A 19,988-nucleotide genomic window follows, 5' to 3' on the forward strand; every position below is an offset into this window, starting at 1 on the left:
GCTAATTAATACTAATGCACATTTATGTCACCTGTCTTGAATATGCTAATAGGATGTTTGACAGCAACATTTGTTGAATTACATAGAATAGGCTGCAGAAGAAGCTGCAAAAAAGATCTTGGCCAAAGGATGAGGATTCCAAGGAGATTGATTGATAGATTGATTTTACATGCAACAAACCGTGCTACTCCAATGAAAAATAGAAAGATGAGCTGGGGGGTAGAGGGAAGGCGTAAAATGCAATGTCCTGAGAAGTCCGCAAAAAATTCCAGGAGTTGAAAGAAGACAAAGGTTGTATGCAAGTTGGTTCCAGCTAAATGAAAAAATAAATTTTTCTGTTAGTTCTGTTGTAAGGAACAATTCGCATTTTATACATTATTTATTTGCATCTGACAGAGTATACCAAAAAGTTAGTTTTAAATACTATACTTAGAGTTAAGATATTTTTTAGTCTGAGTTTATGTTATGTATGGGTAGTATTTAAATTTTATTTTAGTGTGCTTTTAACATCACTGGAGTTCCTGGGATTCACGTAGAAAAATAAGCTTCCTTTTCTCAAGTATTTGGTTACCCCTATCTCTATGCTAAACTAGATCAAAAGAAGACAATGGCCTCAACCTCTTTAATGCAATTTATAGTCACTGGAGCATATTGTTTTCTTCTGGATAAGCCCTCTTCCTTACTCAGCCATTTTACTTATCAACCTTTAACAGCTTTTCCCACTCTTCTGAAATCAGTCTGCTTCATGTTAAAAAGGCTCTGCACTTTAAAATCCAATTCAAATTCTCAAATACAGACCTAAAATGCAGTCTAAATTACATTTTTAAGAAAAATGTCACACTTCCATATTAAGGAAGGACCTGTGCTGAGTTTTATTTGGGGACTTGAAATGAATACAGGTCATTCCTTTTCAAGTTCAGCATAATATTGCTGAACTGTGACCTTTGAAGCTACTTTTACCAAGCCATAGGCTCTTTAGGTCTATTTACTCCTTAGTAAGCTTTGGTTTTCCTACTAGGTTTCTTGCTCTTAGCTCCTTGAATGTAAAGAAGGAGAATGCAGAGAAGGGATGGTATCTTCCCTATAAACCTTCATTTCATTCTGAGAGTCCCTGTAAATCAGGAATAGTACTTAAACTACACGGTTTGTTAATATTTGCTCTCCTGTAATTTCTCAATAAATATGATTAACATTTGCCATGGAAAGTCAAGAAAAGCTTCCTGCATCAAATAAGTTTACCAGAAGAGAAGTGCAGAAGGAAAGGTGGTGCCTATATGAAAGTAACACCAAATGAATAGCAAAAAATCAAAACTGTACAATTTTTGCATTTAACCTACATTTTGGTTTCAGTTACATCATTCATGCTACAGGAGGAAGCTCATGTTGAGTAGGGGAAAACACAGGAAAAACCAGAAGAAGGGACCATCCCTTAAGATATTTTCAGTGAGCAATAGAAATAATTCTTATTCGTGGAGACAGGTGAAATTGGGCACATGGAAAGAATGATGGCAGTGACCTCTTGAGATGTTTCTTCCTGAACTGGATTCAAAGGCCTCAGGAATTTCTTCCAGCATATTGACATTGAGGTTGGGGCTGTTTCAGAAGTGGAGATCCCTTTTTTTTTTCCTTAATGTCAGAAAGCTTCTGTCTTAGAGTGCATCTTTCATGCACTTCAGAAGAAAATCAAAACAACTCCATGAAACAAAACTTTGGAAAATGTCTCATCTATCATTTTGAAATGTGATAATAAATTTTAAGTAAGGGTATTCAACTGGCTCTCTATTTCCCAGTGGTGAAGGTCTTAAATATTAATGGCCATGTTGCACTTTGTGATTGATATTTAACAGCAGAGGAAATGTTCTTGGAACTGTAAGTTAGTCATCTGAGCTTTTGGTTGTTGTGAGTCATATTTTTAATGGTAAGTTATTTCTTTGAGGAATATGAATACTATCAAGCTTTTGTTTTTCCACAGCCTTTTCAGGGCTACCTCAAGTTTTCCTGATGACATCTGTTATATTTTCATTTTATTCAAGTATAGGTAAGCAAATATCTTACAAGGGAATAATTTCAGGGTCTATGTGGAAAATCTCATTAAATCCATTTCTATTGTTTGACTTTCCTCTCCATGCACTATACTTTTTAAGAGAACAGTAATAATGTCACAAATCTGCTGATTTAATTTGAGATCAGACAGCTAGCTTGTCATCTAAGTGTTGTACAATTGCCAACCAGACAGGAAAAAAAGTTTCTTAATTTGACAGGAAATAATCTTGTAGTAAATCAGCTTTATATTTGGCTTTTGAGGAGGACTGCATAGTAATATATCAACTCTTTGCAGTTAACTACTGTTTACCAAACTATGAAATTTGGACCTTTATTCAGCTTTAGCTACAGGTTCACTCAAACTTTGCAGGATGTTGCCTGGCACCCTGCTAAATTTCAGGTGAATTGAAATTAATACTGTGAATTCCCTGTTCACTATACAGAAGCAATATTTTTTTCTAGTGGTGTTACTTTCTAAATAATGTGGTAAGTATCTAGCATTCATAAATCTAATTTTTTTTTTTCTGGCATGGGAAGTCATGGAAAATGTGACAAGGGTGAATTCAGGCCTCACTTGGATATTATGTTTTGTCAACTTAACCACGGAAGTCCAGTAAGGTCTGTTACAGAGGTCATATGCTCATACCAAAGCACAATTAATGGGATTGGGAAATTGTATCAAAGTGAATATTCATGGGCAAACTTGAACGTACATGAATTTCAAGGAGTGAAAAAAATCCATCTTATTTCTATATATTGTCTTCTTGCTTTTATAGATGCCTTATCCTTTCAAAACAATGGAAACATCATTTATCTTTCCCATTTTTTTTAATTTAATACCCTTTCTCTTCCTTTTTCTGCTACCTACAGATCTATCTCAAAGCTTCTCACCAGAGTAACCACAGTGGAGGTCTGTTGCCTCACAGGCTGGGGTAGAGGCAGGAACAGCCTCCCTAATGAAGGAAGGTAAGGTTTTTCTCCCACTTCTTTCCTTCTCTATGATTCTCACAGCTATAGGGCTTATATTTAGCTACCACCATATCATTGGTCAGGTCCGCCTGCTCACTTTTTTTAGTCAAGGGAACTGCCAAGTCCTTGTTGAGAACTCAAGTTGAACAGCACAGCTCCCCAGGGACCACTACTAACCAGCCAGCTGTCCTCTACTTGGGGAGATTTTATCTTACTTTTCAGTACCCGGTTTTAATGTTCCATCAAAAAGCTTTTGAAGATATTTTTCCTTCCTATGAAAGGTATCTTCTAAATTACTATTTCCATCCAGAAAACATCACTTTCCACACTGCAAATTTCACAGCAAAGCCTGTATTTACCCAGAGCTTCAGTCTGCCCTATTCCCAGCCTCCAAGCGTTAAATATGACCTCACATCTTGCCTTCACAAGAGCCAGGACTTCACCCTCCCCTCCTGCCCTGCATGTATCCTCTAGGGGCCTGGCTGCCTGTCTTCCCTGTCACTTAGCACATTCTATGCAATTGTTTGGTCCCTCCAGGAGTGGTTAGAAATGAGGACATGTTTGCAACAGCAGACCTGGCTCCTCTCATTGCAGCCCAGGATGTGCTCTGAGTCTGCTCCTCACTTGTTGCATTCCTCAGGGAGGTTTTGATATGTTTATCATGTTTTAATAACACATCTGATCTTTAGTGTGCAGAAATGAGCACTGTGCAACATCTGCAAGGGATTTTAGGATGGAATTGCTTTTAAAAACCTCTCATGGATAATTTACTACTTAGTATAACGTACTGTGCCCTCAAAGAAAGAGAAAAATCACCCTTTGAAATCCAATTTTCTTAAAAAAATATTATGAAGGTAAGCTCTGACTGGTTTCCATGGCTACTATCTACTGTACATCAGTATTCGCTGTGACCAGCATTTTAAATGGCTGAGGGTAAGACCTCAGAACACAGATTCACACCTGTAACATATCGTGTGTCACATCTGAGAAGTGGTTTCTGCCACTGATTGTGACATTGACATTTTCTGTTATAAAATATTGAATAAATTATATTAAAATAATATACTTGAAATGCAGTGCAGTTAGCTGAACACCAAAGTTAGATGTTCCTACCTAGCTTTATTTTCAGAATAGATAATATACAGTTTTGTAATGACAGAGCTAACAACTATGATCTGTGCTCAGAGAAAGGTGCTGTAGTACAGTTTTCTTATAAAGTTATGTATGCATATTTGCTCATGTGCTAATTACAATGCAGACACTTCGATTATAGTGGTTGAATCAATCTTCAGTAGCTTCATTCTGTGAAGAATAATGTATTCTAAAGACTGCTGACAGTATCTATATATCACACATTTTGCCATAACACACCTTTTCCCTTGGTAAGGCACAGATTACTTTATTTCTTAGAGTCCAAATTGTTAGAAACCTTAAACTTTATTTTTTCTCCCCTTGGCTAATGTTTTGAAATGAAAATGAAGCAGCAAGATGAATTCAAATTAGCAATTTTGCAGATGTTCATGATCGTGCCTCCTTATTATTCGAAAAAATATATCTTTTTCTCCGAGCCTTACTGTCTGCCCAGTTTTGAGGATGTCTCTAGTGTACCTCTGATATTTTATTGTGTTCACACAAGCAGAAAGAAGAGCCTTCTCAATGCTCACTGCTTATACTAAGTATCTGATCATTATGAATCCACTGGAGCTCCATTACAACAGGACCAAGTATAATAAATTTACTAGTATTCATAGAGATGTCTAAGGCAAGTGCTGGAGAGTTATTTGGTATTGGGTGAGCATTAACAAGAAAATGATTTAGATGAAATACTGAACAGTAATGAACTCTATATTAGGCAAATTGGATGTTAATGTTAACAGCATGCTTTCTTAATATTAATATCTGCAATAATCCAGCTCATTTCTTTTTCAGCTGTGAAGATATTTCCCATCATGAAAACATCACATTTACATTGCTTTGACGTTTCTATGTCAATTAGTTTTCCCCCTTTTCTCTTATTAAATTGTATGTAATGCTTCCAGTTTCTCAGAAAATGGAGGTCAATGTCATCTTAAATGGCTTGCAAAAGCTTTTACCAGTGATTGTTTGGACATATAGGGCATTCTTAGAAGATGCTAATCTTCAGCATTTGATATCCCAGTACTATTAAGTTCCCTGTGCACTTAGTCATGAATTGAATAAAGGAATACCTTTAAATAGTTCTTTCTTTTCTATTGCATACTAAATTCCTTACTCCTGAAGTGTATTTGTGATGTGCAACACCCGACTGATTCAATACACAAAAGAACTAACAAGAATATGTTGAACAAATTAGGTGGGCAAATGATAAAATCAGTAACTATGTTAATGACACTTAAGAGAAGGTGGCTCTGAATACTTAAAATGAAATGTCTCTGAAAATCAGTAAAATGGGGTAAAAGAAGAGTAGTGATTTGAAGCATGACTAACACCAGACTAGTGAGTGCCCCAAGCAGACGCTAAGGGTCCTGTTCCCTCTACCTACATGCTGCTTAATCTGAACTTCTACCCAGCATCACAGCCACAGAAAGCTGCAGAGTTTGTATTACTTCTGCTCCTCTATCTAGTACATTGCAGAACTTTGAGGGAAAAGGGGGCAAATAAATATTAGTTACCTGCTTAAGTGAAGCCTCATAGGAGAGGTTAGATTGCTGTCACCTCCTTTTCCCACTAAATACATGCAGAAAAAGTCTTCAGGAACATGAAACCCCATCTTCCTGAGAAAGATTTAACATAACAAAACTCTTTGAGAGGACATAAGTTGGAGCTTTCTTAAAAAATCACAGGGATTACTTGAGGGCTACAAGCTGTCAGATGTAAAAACTATGACTGAACATGTTTGCCCAGAGCCTGGAAACCCCTGGTAGAAGATTTTGGTCTTATTTACCATATGGTTCCAGGCAGTTGCAATTCATCCAGGCCAGTGTTTTTGACAGGCAGCCAAATATGTTCACGCTTCCTTTATGAGAGGCTTTGGAGCTGAATGTTAAGCAGTGAGCACCATCACTCCACAGTGCATTTGACACTTAACATCCCCAGTGAAATTGTGCATCTTTGAATAAGAATAAAGTAGTAGACAGGGATGTGAAGAACAGCTCAGTTAATGGCTTTGATCAAGAAAGAATCTATTTACTTACAGGGACAGCTACAAAGTCTGACACAGTGGGGGAGGTGGGAAACTGCCTCTATTTTAGTGCATACACACTATGTGTGACCTTTGCAGGGTGGCAGGTATTTGTGACCAAAGTTTTTGTAGGAGTCAGAGCTAAGCGTGACCTAGATGTGTTTACTAAAATGGATTTATCAACCTCCACAAGTTGTGGGTCTTATCAAACCTACTGGTGAGTAAACGTCCTCGTACTATATTGTTACTATTTGCTTTCCCATACATTTGTGTATGGGAACTGAGTTTACAGCTACTGAAAATGGGTTTTTTTTTGGTGTCCTACATGCAGTGATGCCTAGATTACACATCAGAGACAAGTCTGCCATTCCTTGGTCCAGTGCCTTAGATAAAAATGTAGTAAATTCTACAGTTATATTTTGTCATGGCTTTTTATGTTTCCACAAGTAAATGACGCTACTTAGATATGTGTTAGATAGTGAGCATGTTCTGCTATGAAAATAGATACTAAAAAATCCTAGAAAACTTAGAACTATTTGTAGGAAATACAATCACTTTTCTCACCTATATTCACCCCAAGTTAAAAAACAAAAAGCAAAATCGAATAATTTGCAGCAATGAAAGAGACACATGTCCCATTGGAAGTCTTTAAAATTTGTACATGTTTTTCAGACGCTTCAAACAGCCCTTCTTATAACATTTGTCTAAATAAGTCACAAAAGCAGCAAAACCAAAACCAACTGTGTGTAAACAGGTTTTAGCTGTCAGAGAGGATTAATGGGAATTCATGCCATTAATGGAAGAATTAATAAAGCACGTGCATATGTGTGTGTATCTATCATCATTATGGCTAGGCTTTGCAAACGAAGATTTGGGAAGGGCTCTATCCACATTTGTTACAAGTGCGCTGGTGGCTAAAAAGACCAATATGAGATAGACACGTCTGGTTGCAAAAGGCACAGCAGAAAGACTCCTTAGGTGGTACATTCTGCAAGACACAATTCTTTCTGCGTTGTCTTTTCTCCTCGAGAGTGATCCTGGGTGCGTTCTCAAAAGCATCAGCTGCGTTATAGGTGGTGTGTCTCCAGACCTCCCGATTGGAGGCCAGAGTAGACCAGTTATGTTGATCAATATGGCCAAGGCTGAGATGTTGTTTCAAGGAGTCCTTGTATCTTCTCTTTGGGGCTCCTCTCTTGTGGCAGCCAGTGGAAAGTTCACCATAAAGCAAGATCTTAGGGAGGTGGTGGTCCTCCATCCTGGAGACGTGTCCTGCCCATCGCTGCTGTGTTCTCAGCAACATGGCCTCAATACTTGTGACTGCTGCTTGTTCTAGAACAGATGTATTGGTCACATAATCTGACCAGTGGATGTTTAGGATTGTATGGAGGCAGCGTTGATGGAAGCGTTCTAGGAGTCACAGGTGGTGGTGGTAGATGACCCATGATTCGGATCCATATAAAAGAGTAGACAGCACTATGGCTCTGTAAACACTGATCTTTGTACTTTTCTTCAGGTGTTTATTTTGCCGAACTCTTTTATGAAGCTTTCCAAAGGCACTAAATGCCTTTGCTAACCTGTTGTCTATCTCTCCATCAATCTTACCATCTGAGGAGATGAGGCTACCTAGGCAATTAAACTGCTGGACTGATTTGAGCTCTGATTGGCCAATGGTGATATGGGGATGATGGAAGACTTCCCGAGGTACCGGTTGATAGAGAACTTCTGTCTTCTTTAGACTGACTTCCAGCCCAAAGAGCTCAGCAGCATCTGCAAAGCAGGATGTTAAACACTGCAGAACTGCTTCTGTGTGGGCGACAAGGGCGGCGTCATCAGCATAAAGCAGCTCCCGGACAAGATGGTTTAAGGTCTTGGTGTGGGCCTTCAGTCACCTTAGGTTGAATAGGCTTCCATCAGTATGATATCGAATGTAGATACCGTCCTGATCATCGAGGTCTGCCACGGCCCTTTGGACCATCATGCTGAAAAAGATTGTGAATAGAGTTGGTGCGAGAATGCAGTCTTGTTTCACACCATTGGTTATTAGAAAGGGCTCAGAAAGTGTGTCACCATATCTGACTTGGCCGTGCTGATCCTCATGGAGTGAGATGATCATTTTAAGGAACTTGGGAGGATATCCTAAACGTTCCAAAATATGCCATAGACCTTTTCTGCTCACAGTATTGAGAGCCTTGGTGAGGTCAACAAAGGTTACACAGAGACCTTTGTTCTGTTCCCTACACTTCTCTTGCAGTTGTCTGAGAACAAACACCATGTCTGTGGTATTCCTGTTGGCTCTGAAACCACATTGACGTTCAGGTAGAATTCCTTCTGCTATAGTGGATATTAGTTTGTTCAAAAGTATTCTTGCCAGGATTTTGCCAGCAATGGAGAGCAGAGTAATACCACGGTAATTTGAACAGTCTGATTTAACTCCTTTCTTTTTATACAAGGTGATGATGACTGCCTCTCGAAGGTCTGATGGCAGTTCGCCGAGTTCCCAACAGCGTAGTACGAATTCGTGAAATTTAGTATGGAATGCAAGGCCCCCATGTTTCCAGACTTCAGGTGGAATTCCATCAACCCCAGCTGCCTTGCCAATTTTCACCTGCTGTATGGCCTTAAGAGTTTCTCCTAAAATGGGAGCAATATCCAATTCATACTTCACCAGTTCCTGTGTGATGGACTGAATTGCTGAGTTTTGAGCATGTATCTATAACATATGCATATATATACATATATATATATACAAAACCTATGCGTAAATCAGCAGCTTTAAGAGGAAGCAGAGTTTTTAATATCTCTGTTATAAATTACATGAGGTGGCCTGTCAAGAGCTGAAGACACTGCAGCTAATAGCAGGGTCCCCCTTGATTTTGCTGGACTTCAGGTCAGGACCCAAAGTATTGCACTGCTGCCCTTTTCCCTAAATGTTTTCTAAGCAGTGACCCAGGTTGGCCGTTTGACCAACACATTTTAAGAAGAAACAGATAAAAAATATTAATATAAGGCTAAACAGAGGCAATCACTATTTTAGTAGTGTTATCAAGACAGAACATAAGGTTGTTAGTGCATCTAAGTAGGTTTTATCACATCTGATGGTAGTAATTTACTTTCAATAGACTTAATGGCCTAGAGTATTATGCTATTATCATGTCAGTGTTGTATGAGGAAAGACTGCTAGTTTGAGAGCTAGCAGCAGCTTAGTTAGATGAGTTTCTTTGAAGACCATTATGCTGTACATTGTAGAAAATTATATAACGTTATTATTTATAAGGGACTTCAGTGCTGTCTTAACAGCCATTTCCTAATTCATGGTCTCTAACATAGTAACTGAATATTAGAGTGAGTGGGAGAAGATTAGCTTTGAAATGGGAAGAATGAGAATTTACTTTACATTAAGAAGAAAGCCCATAGAAAGACTGAAGGCAGATCCTCTGGAACTTGCTGACATATTTTATGAAGCACAAGTTTGAATATTTTTTTTTTTTTCTAAATAAATTGACTCTAGTGTTTTAACTTTGTGTTTTAATCAGAGGAATTTAGGAAACTATAAGATATGCAGTATGATTTAGGTTAAAGATAGAGATTTGTGTTTATAAACCAGATCCTATCATGCACACCCACATGATGTCAATATCAAAGGATGTTTTCACCTGTGGAAGTGGTGTGAGCTGCTGTCTGCCTTGCAGGAAACCACTACAGCTTTCACAAGCCTAACTTTCTGAATTAGTGTCCAGACATTTCAGTGGGGGGTGTTGTTGGTAGGGGCTTCCTAATAGACAGGAATGGATGCAGGGCCAGGTGTGGCCTTCCACAGAACAGCAAAACAGCAGAAAGCAGCATTTCCTACAGTGTGAGCAGAATATGTGCCACACAGGATGATGCTAAAAGGGAGCTACTGTCCCCATAGTTCTTTTGATAAATTTGTTTCTGCTCACAGAAGTACCTTCTCCTTATGCTACATCTAATTCCCTCGGGTCACTGTGGTATCTGTTATGCAGCTCCATAGCAGGCATCTGGTGTCTGATTAAAGCAATTATTTCAATTTCTAAGGCTACTGCTAGACATTTTCTGCCAGTTTGGAGTATTTATAGGAAGGATGCCAAGGGCTTAATCATCTCACATTTTAAATTATTGATTTTATATAGATGTAAAATCAACAGGAGCTTATTGAAGTATATGCGTTCTATTCTAATGGTGACGTTTAGAAGTTGGAGAATTTTCTGTATTTAATCTGGAAAACTATCAGTTTTTCAGGTTCTTCTCACTATTGTAGGTGAGATGGTTTGGAAAAGTTTAATATCATCTGATAAGCTTTCCAATCTTTGAGGCTTCATGGCATCACCTTTTTATAAATACATATTCCCTGGAAATCTATTGGGATGGGACTCAGGTGCTCCATCTTCTTCAATTATATTGTTTGATAGAGTATGTTTGCTCACTGCCTGCAGCAGCTGAGGTATCTGCACGCCCACCTTCCCCCCCCCCAGAGGACTGATGTCCTGAGGATGTTGCCTCCAAGCTGCATATGGGCCAGACACGTAACAACATAGCTGCAAGTCCACTATTGCAGGTCCTTACCAGTGTGGTGTGCACTGCAGCACTGGCTGAGGAAACACATTGGGGAACCTTCTTAAAAAGCTTTACATTAAAACCCCTCCATTGTATATGCACAGCGACGAACAGCCAAATGAGCTAGCTAAAGATATGTAACCTGCTATCCTCATTTCTCTTGCTGAGGGTACTGGGCGATTCCCACAGTGCCCCTCTGGGCTTTGTCAACACTTTCTGTGTAACAGCACTCTCTGTGTACACACCACATTTTTTTTACATATGCCTTGTTTTTTTTAGCCTATATAAAAATATTCAGAATACCCTGATCTAACTTTCAACCCGATTTTGATGATTTTCAGTTAAACCTGTAGCATGACGTATTTTAAGTGTAAATTATCTTGAAATAATAGGAGAATTTAAATGAATGAGGAGAAATATACTTTAATTATTTCTGTATGCATGTCCTACTATGGCATTTAGCTGAGAGAAAGTAAGCTGTCTGCCTCCAACGTCAAGTAATTTGCCCTACTAGAGTGATCGAAATATTCCCAAAGGAATCTGCTGCTCTGGAAAAAGAAAACAGCATTAGACATTTAAAGCTTCAATGGTTAAAACGTTTTCTTCATAAATATTAAAGTCAAGCCAAAGCTTCTACCTCTCCCACTCCTGTGAAGAATGGTGTTCAATCACAGTGGAGCAGAGGGGGTGTCAGTGAAGATGCTGGAAAGGATCGATATAGTTCCCTAGCAACAGGGCTACGTGCCTGGGGTTCCTGCATCCACAGGGACCCTCCTGACCCACTAAATCAAGGCAGCAGTTTTGCCTCTGCTGCCATCGTGCTATCTTGGAGCAAACATTTCCACTGCTCTTATTTCTCAGATAGCCAGAGATAAGAGAAAGAAGTAGCACTGGGGTGAGAGGAAGCTAATTATATTGCTTCTTTAAAAAGGCAAGTGTGTTGTCTGTCAGGATAATCCTTTAAGCAAAGGTAGCTTTATGAAAGGAAAGAATCTTCAAATGCATTGGTATAATTATTACTTTCTAATATCAAGTGATGGACCTAATGTTTTAATACAGAGCAATGGCAGTCTGTAGCCATGGAGTATAGTTTCTGAGCAGAGGTTATATCAACTGTGTTCACAGGGCTGCATAATTATTATGGAAAAAGAGGCAGTGAAAAGCATATACAGCTGGTTTGCCATTCTTTTAACACTGTTGAACTTTGTAAGTTAATTGGGAGTGGTGACTTAAAAATAATTTAGTTTCCCATTATGAGACAGCATTTTTAGGATTCTTCCATTCTACATGAGAAAGCACTGACTCAGTATGCATGTGCTTTTTCCTCCCTGTCTGCTCAGAGCTAGTATGGAGTCCAAACAAATCTGGTTTTGTTTTGAATTTGGTTAACTAATCAAAAAAAGACAACAGGACAAGGGAAGCAGACAGACAAAAGTCAACTAAGATTAAACTCAGAGGCTTCCTCAGACTATTATTTTTATCTGAAAGCTGTAGAATGAAATGGCAAACAAGTGTTTTGTATCAGAATAAGGAGCATTTTCTACTACTGTTATAGAGGTATGTGTTAATCTCAATGCTTCTGACAAATTTAATGTTATTTATTGACAAATTTTAACTCAATTTTGTTTTAAATGTAGTATCATGAGCATATATCCTGTATATTTTCTCCCTCTCCTGTTTTCTCTTTCTCCTCTTTAAAGAAAAACCCCAGATCTTCCAGTGTTGTGTTAGATATTTGGGCAGTCTGTCTGACCTCTTCATGAAACGTCTGGGCCTACCAGTAACAAAGATACTGGATCACAAAAAGAGCCAATTTCAGCAGCAAGGCGGGGTTGTTTTTAAGTTGAAATTGACTCTTGTCCTGACCTTAGATTTTTCTTTATTATAAAATATGCTGAGAATGCAAGAAGACCCTGGAATCATTAATTTTTCCTTTGAGTAGTTATGAAGATCATCTTAAGGCAACTGGTTTGAGCTGCCTTCACAGGATATTTGTGATTAAAAAATTCACATAGCTTAAAAGCTCTTAAAAATCTGGAGGAAAATGCACTGTCTGCTGTGGATACACCAAGTCTCGACTATTGACTACCTCAGAATAGATAGTTAATAATTACACAGGTCTGTAGTTTCTTCTACATTGAAATAATTTCAGTACACTATATCAAAAGCAAGATGACTGAAGGTTGTAGAAGCATCGTTGATGCTTTTTTCTTGATTATCCCCATTCTAATTGAACTATACAAGTGTAACTGAGAGTCGAATTGAGTGCTCAGTCACAGAGTAAGAAAAATTTTTCATCTTCTGAAGCCTGTGGCCATAAGCCATTAATTTCAGAATGAAGTCTTGGCCCAGCACCCCTGTCAAGTGGCTAAATGAGGGTAAACAGCAGTTGAAATTAAGATGAAAATCCAATGAACCCTGAATTTAATTTTTAAAAAATTATATTATAATAGGCTGGACTTGTTGCATTACCTCATCTTTAATTTTTTTAAAATAGTAGTCCATATCCAAACTCATTATTATGCAATCTGAGTAGTTTAGGGTACATACACTTCACATTTATCATTTCACTGTGTTAGCAAGCAAGTCCTCCTACTCTGAGAGAAATGAAGGCCAAAGCAGTATCTCTCAATAATCTGGCTGTTTCCCTGTTGCCACTGCAGGACATGGCAGGGTTGCATTATTGTGTATCCCTGAATGAGCATCATCCCACAGCAAATCCTCTCTGTTATCTGAGGTACAGCATTTTATGTTTTGAATTGTGCCCTCAGGAAGATTTTGGACACAAGATTTATATGGTCATACAGGCTGACTGCTGCCGGTATAAAGAAGTCCTATAAAACTCCTACTTGTCCTAATCTTGTGCATGGACTTCTACAATGAGTCCTAAAAATATCCTAAATGTTATTAGGTTTTGGCTTTAGTCAACTCTGTACCTTAACAAAGGGGCATGGTAGAAGCAATGGATGTTATTAGATTTATCAAATTTTATTAGATTTAATAGAATTATTTATTATTTCTTTATTATTTATTTATTTACTTATATAATAGATTTATTAGACTTTATTAGAGCTCACCTGTTGCTCACCAATATAATCACCCCAAAGAAGTTCTGCCAGCTAATATAGACAAAAGCAGGCTTGGCATTGTTATAACTTATGGTGAGGAGAAAATGGCTGTTCCACCACCTTCTATCAGACTGGTGAAAGAATGAGAAAGAAAGATGACATTGTCCTCCCTTGCAGTCTTGCCCCATTCAGGCTTAGCTGGACACCTGTACCAGACTCTGGATGTGGGCTCCTTATCAAAGTCTGTGCACAACACACAGGCAGCAGCTATGACACAAAATGGAAAGGAAGGCCATTTCTTATATAACTTTTATCTGAAAAAAATAAATATCCTGGGAGAGGGAAAGGCACTTTTTTGACAACTAAACATCTTGACAGGTCCACTGTGAAAGATGAAAAAACCTCCTATGCCTCCAAAAATATACAAGAGTAATTGAACAATTTGCACTCACTGAGGTGTGGAGGGCACAGCTAAGAAGTGCTGGCACAATTCTTCAGGGCTTGACAGCTCCTCAGGAAGAGTCTATTTTTTAGTAAGCTGCTCATTAATCAGGATTCTCTGTAACACTTGGGATAGCCCCAGGACCTTAAGTGATTGTCTTTTCTTAGTAGAAAACTGTACAGTCTAGCAAAATGGTGCACATAACAGGCCACCTCCCAGCACTGGGTTGTATTTTATGGGTGTGAGACACTTTCTGGGTGCTATGTGCAGTCGAACTAAATGTTTGTTTGAGGACAGCAAACAGTCAAAAGCCAACAAAACATTATGGACTGTCTATTTAGACAAAACAATATATCAAAAAGTGCCCATAAAAGTAATTCAGTTCCAAAGAGTTAATGGGAAGAGGCAGATGAGGCCCCTTCGAAAGGCAGCTCAGTGTCCTCTCAAGCTCAGCATAAGATGCCTACATCCCATTAGCATCCTGTGGCTGCTGTTGGGGACTGAGAAGCAGGTTCCTCTGTCATCTTCTAGGGTGTCCCATGGGACTGCATGGCCTCAGCCCTGCACACTGGCAGCAGTCCCAACTCTCTCTGTCAGCTGAGCAGCCCAGGCTCTGGGCAATGTTTAAATGTCCATTCTTTTACCCTTCCTTTAGGCTACTGCTCTGAAAAGGACTGAAGGTTTATACGGAAATGAAAAAGAACAGGGCTCAGTAACTCATCAGTGGTAGTCCCTGTGTTGGTTGTATTTTATTTAATGACTTCTCATACAGAAGCAGTCCCTGCTGAAGGTACTCATCCTCCAAATGCTCAGGGAACCATCTTTATAGAGTGACCTGTAAAGTCTTTATCGTTGTATAGATGAATACAATGATAAAACAAGTGCTTCTAGAATCTTGGGCATATCCAAGAGTAGAGGCAGATGTTCTGGTTGTACCTTTTCTAGACCACAAAAGTTCTGATGATCTGGTAGTCTTAACTTTGCTGGCTTATTGGTTTTATTTTCTCCTGGATGACCGGTTTGGAGAAATACAGGTTATTGTTTCAATTGACAAGTGACTGGTAATATCACTAGGAATAATATTAACAGTCTAACTGTTTTTTGTATCTCTAGTATTAATGAAAATCCACGCTCTAGCATCTAGCTTATTGCTTTAGCAATGATGGTTTGTATAGTGGAAATGTAAAGTGTTTGCTCTGATTCAGAAGATATCTGGGTTTGTTTGTTAAGTAGCACAGACATGTGATATGTTAATGTATTACATTGGGGTGGAATGTGTTTAGATAGATGACAGGAGTGATTGAACTCCTGTCTCATGAATTATGTCTCATCAAGATATTTATTGCCTTTTGCTGATTTTTCACCAAAAAAGTTTATAAGTTACTGTAAAGTCATTATGTCCATAAACATATTGTAAATGTGGAACTGAGGTAATTTCAAACGCATCGTAGACCAGCTCTGGGGAATAAGGTGTCTCAAACACACCACTGAATACACGTAGGCAAAGAAATAAATTGAAATTTTGGGGCTCTGAAAGAAACCGGTTGGAGGAAAATGCTCCACAGTTTATCCAAGATGATACCTTGATTGGACTTGATGATCCTGACGAGTCCCTTCCAGCTCAGGATATTCTATGATTTTATGACCTTTAGAAGTGGTTAGGAGTTTTGTTTTACAAGTCCAATGTTCATTCACTATGCACAAATAGCAAACTTCTGGCAATGTTTTACTTTACGTGGGTTCTTTTTAGCTCTAATAATAATTATTATTTTCTAAATTTCTATTGAAATAAATACTTTCTATACCACAATGTGGTGGCCAGAAATTCACCTGCAAGAGTAACAAAGATTAACTAGGCATTGCAAGATCTCAGTTCATTCTGAGAGTCGTTAGTATCTTTATGTCAAAATGTTCCAGGCTTCTCAGGCAGATTTATCCCAGATGCTTGCATACATTTATTTGCTATTATCATATGGATTATGTATACAGAGTTGTAAAACAGCAATTTTTTTTCAGAGGTTCCATATAGAACAATGTCGAAAACTATAAAATGTTACTAATCAATATGGTAATAAGAGGCTCCTGGTGCAAACCGCTACATATGACCTGAATTTACAATGCATGAGATAAAAAAAGAATTAATATCCTGCTGATTTACTGTAAGTCTACCATCACCTAGAAGAAGCAGTTCTGATAAGAGAGAAAAAGTATTAAATGACACTGCTTATTTCATGTGTGATCCAATATTGCCTTTTGGGAAATATTAGGCATTTCAAACAAAGAAGTGTAAACGAAAATACAGATTTAGGCCAATACTTTTCATGGTCAAGTTATAAACAATCTTCCTCTCTCACTGTCTATAAGAATTATTTCACACCTTTGCTCTAGAAGCGATAATTCAGACCTTTTGGCATTGGTCACTAGTCAATAAATTAGATGGTTGGAATAATGTTGGAACCTTATGACTCTGGTCCTTAATAAAGTAAAGGAAAAAAAGTCTTTTCATTCTCTTTTTCTTATGCTCTGAGGGCAAGCAATGTTACTGTTGTGTCCTATGACTGTCATCCTATATTCATCTGCACTCTTAAATCTGTGCTTCAAGTCCAGTTTGTATGTATGGATTGCTGCAGCATGAGACTTCAGTGGGACGGAAAACAGTCTCAAAGAGCAAAGAATGCAGCTTCTTATTTTAAGAAATCTTGATCTATTATATCTTCTATGTAAAAACAAGATGATTTTTTTCCTCCCACCTATTTTGCAATCAGCCAACATACATTCCTCATTCAGTTGCATGGACTACTCTGACTTAGAGATTTCACATCATAAAACTTAAATAAATTTTTAAGTTATTTTAATTAGCGTAACTTCCAGAGGCATTAACTGAGCTGAGGAAATTTTAGATATTGGACATATTTTTCCTAAGAGATGTATCCCAGAATACTTAAAGACCTAGACTAAGATCTTATACAGCCTAGTTACTCTCTCCTTCAGTACTCCTTTCTTCAGGGTTGCGTCAAAGATTAGGAAATACAAAGGAAAGGGTTATTATTTTATTTATTATTGTCCCTATTTTGCAAAGTGCTTCCTATATGTGAACCTCTAGGAAGTCTGTGGCAGAACCAAACTTGTTGATTAAGCAGACAAATTTCCATAACATTCTTTATGGCTTTTGACTGAAATTCAGTTGCCTGAAAGAAAAAAAAATAGGGGGTGGTACAAAAATGTGTAAAATAATCTTAGCAACTTTTTTTTTTCCTGACTATGACAATGTGTAAATTTGTTTTCAGATGTGACTTGCAAGTGATGGAAGTCAACCACATGTAGCTTTCCATCAATTTCAACTACTAAGTGAGAAAAAAAGGGTGAGTCAGCATGTGCAGCACTGAACCTTGATCTTCCTTGTGTCTATTTTTAAGTGACCTAAATCACCATGGAATAGTTCAATGAGGTTTTAGCAGAGTTCTCACCAAGATTCCTTCAGTAGGATCATCAAACACATATTTCATGCTTTGGTGTATCATCAAATGCAGATTCCCTGGGAAGTCAAAGTAACAAAGTTTAGTAATTTACACCACAGTTGGTCCAAAAGGATGTCTGCTTGTACGCTTGTAAATTAGAGAACCAACAAGAACAAGTAGAAATGTGGTTTTCCTATCACGGGGCTATTGGAGGTTTTTCCTGTTGCTTCTTCAGTGACTTTGTATTTTCAACTATTCAAATTTCACATCTTTCCCTTGTACAGGATGTACAGCAATAAAAATATGTAAACCTAATAGTGTTTTTCTATACTTACTAAATGTGTTAACTAAAAGGTAGACACTGTTAGTAGAAGTCACAAAATATGTTTATTTGAAAGCTATTATTATCCTAACAGAAAATAAATACTATTTAGTACTGGTTGAAAACTCATAATTTTTGTCTTCCTGATAATGAAACTCATAGTTATTTCTGTCCTAGGTTTTCAGAGGAATGACTGCAGAAATAGGGATAACCAGAGAGTTTCATGCCTATTTTAAAAGTGCTACTAGGATTAATTGCCATCAGTGCAACACCATCTGTCATTGTCCGACAACAACATATCATGTACACATCCAATTAGTAAATTCAGGATGCAGTTTAATTAATCAAATATAAAGCTTCCAATCTAAGACTTGTTATTTCTCTATTCACTTCAATATTCTCTTATTTCATTTGATATAGTCTCATCCCTCTTTTTTCTGCTCTTTGCTTTACTTCACCTTCAGTTTGCATCTCAAATTGCACTTAGAAAACAATATTTTTTCACAGTTTTATGCACTTTGCCTATCATATATACAAAGATCTAATTTAGAACTATGATAAGTAGTCTTTTTATTCAAAGTACAACCTAACTAAAAGGATTAATGATATTTTTGATCTTCACATTTGAAAAATCAAAATATTTCTGGCACTGTTGCCTAGGCTTTCTTCACTTACAGGTTCAAACGGCAGAAAATTGCATTAAGCACAGCAATAACCTTTGTTCATTATCTTTATTCCTCTAAAGAAAGAGTCTGGGAGGTTCTGTGTGCTTGCCTATGTACATTTGTGCTTCATTGAAAATCCATGACAGTGTGTTGGAAGAAAATATTGTGGGAATTGTTTTCTAAGCTTGGATTTCTTTGCAGTAGGAGAGGAGTTTTTTCATCAAATTTGATAAATAACTTCACTGATAAATAAATTTTACTCCTATAAGACTGTCATGCTATGACAGAATATTTCCAAAGCACATATTGTTCCTGGTGGTGATGGTAGAAATTTTAAACATGCTTAACTATTTGATCCTGTAAGAATGTTTTTGTAGCTTCTCCTTTCGTTCAAATGGTCAGCTGTAGATACTAGTTTTATCTCATGATTTCATTCTGCTGTTGTCAAAATGATCACAGTGGAAAATATTTCTTTCCAAAGATGTTGTATAAGTATAGAAATGTCATTTTTCTCTCTAAAATGTTTGTTTTGAATGGCCTGATTATTGTAAGGTAAAGAATGGTAATCCCAGTACTGAGGAAGGCATCTGTCCCCAAAGCAGGAAGATGTATTTTTGTACATTACAGAGACAGCCTTCCAGTTTTTCTTATTGTTTACCTTGAATACTTGTCTGCTTTTTCATCATTTGTTTGAAAATAATTCCACAAATGTATTTTAAAAACATACAGAACAAGAAACATAGTGAGTAAAATGACCTCTTGATACTTGCAGCTGCCTTTCATCACTCATTATCTATCATTCCTAATGATATTAGGTATTAGCACCCAGATGATATTATTATAATGATATTAGGTATGAGCACCCTGAATAGATTACATCCTGGAATTAGGGCTATTGAGACAAGATCTTTCTGAAGGTCCTTTGGACCCCTTAATCTATGCTAATTGCTGGGTTAATGTTCTGGGGAAAAAAAAAGTAATAATAAACCTCACATTTAAAATGTTGCTTAAACAGTTCTCATACATAACCCTGAATGCTGGCACTCTGAGATCAGTGACTGTAACCCCGAAATCTCATTTCTACTTTTTCACATATACATGTTCCTTGATCCTTTCAATGACAGTGTTTGTGAGCAGTAATAAAATTACAGGGCATTTTGTACAGCAGCATGCTTAAGATACCAGACAAGAGTGATGAATGACTGTGGGGAGAGCTGACTTAAATTCACCCCCAAGGTCAATACTACGGGTTGGGTTGGTAAAAAAAATACAGATGTTTAAGAAATACA

General features: G+C 37.6%; 1 protein-coding gene across 2 annotated transcripts in view; it reads right to left on the reverse strand.

Annotated features, from left to right (window-relative positions):
* The window catches only part of STMN2 (stathmin 2), a 285,259-nt gene that overhangs the window by 156,608 nt on the left and 108,663 nt on the right, over positions 1-19,988 (reverse strand). The window lies entirely within an intron of this gene.

Source organism: Pipra filicauda, unplaced genomic scaffold, assembly GCF_003945595.2.
Source record: "Pipra filicauda isolate LSUMZ 115617 unplaced genomic scaffold, ASM394559v2 scaffold400_size1120237_pilon, whole genome shotgun sequence".
Lineage (NCBI taxonomy): Eukaryota > Metazoa > Chordata > Aves > Passeriformes > Pipridae > Pipra > Pipra filicauda.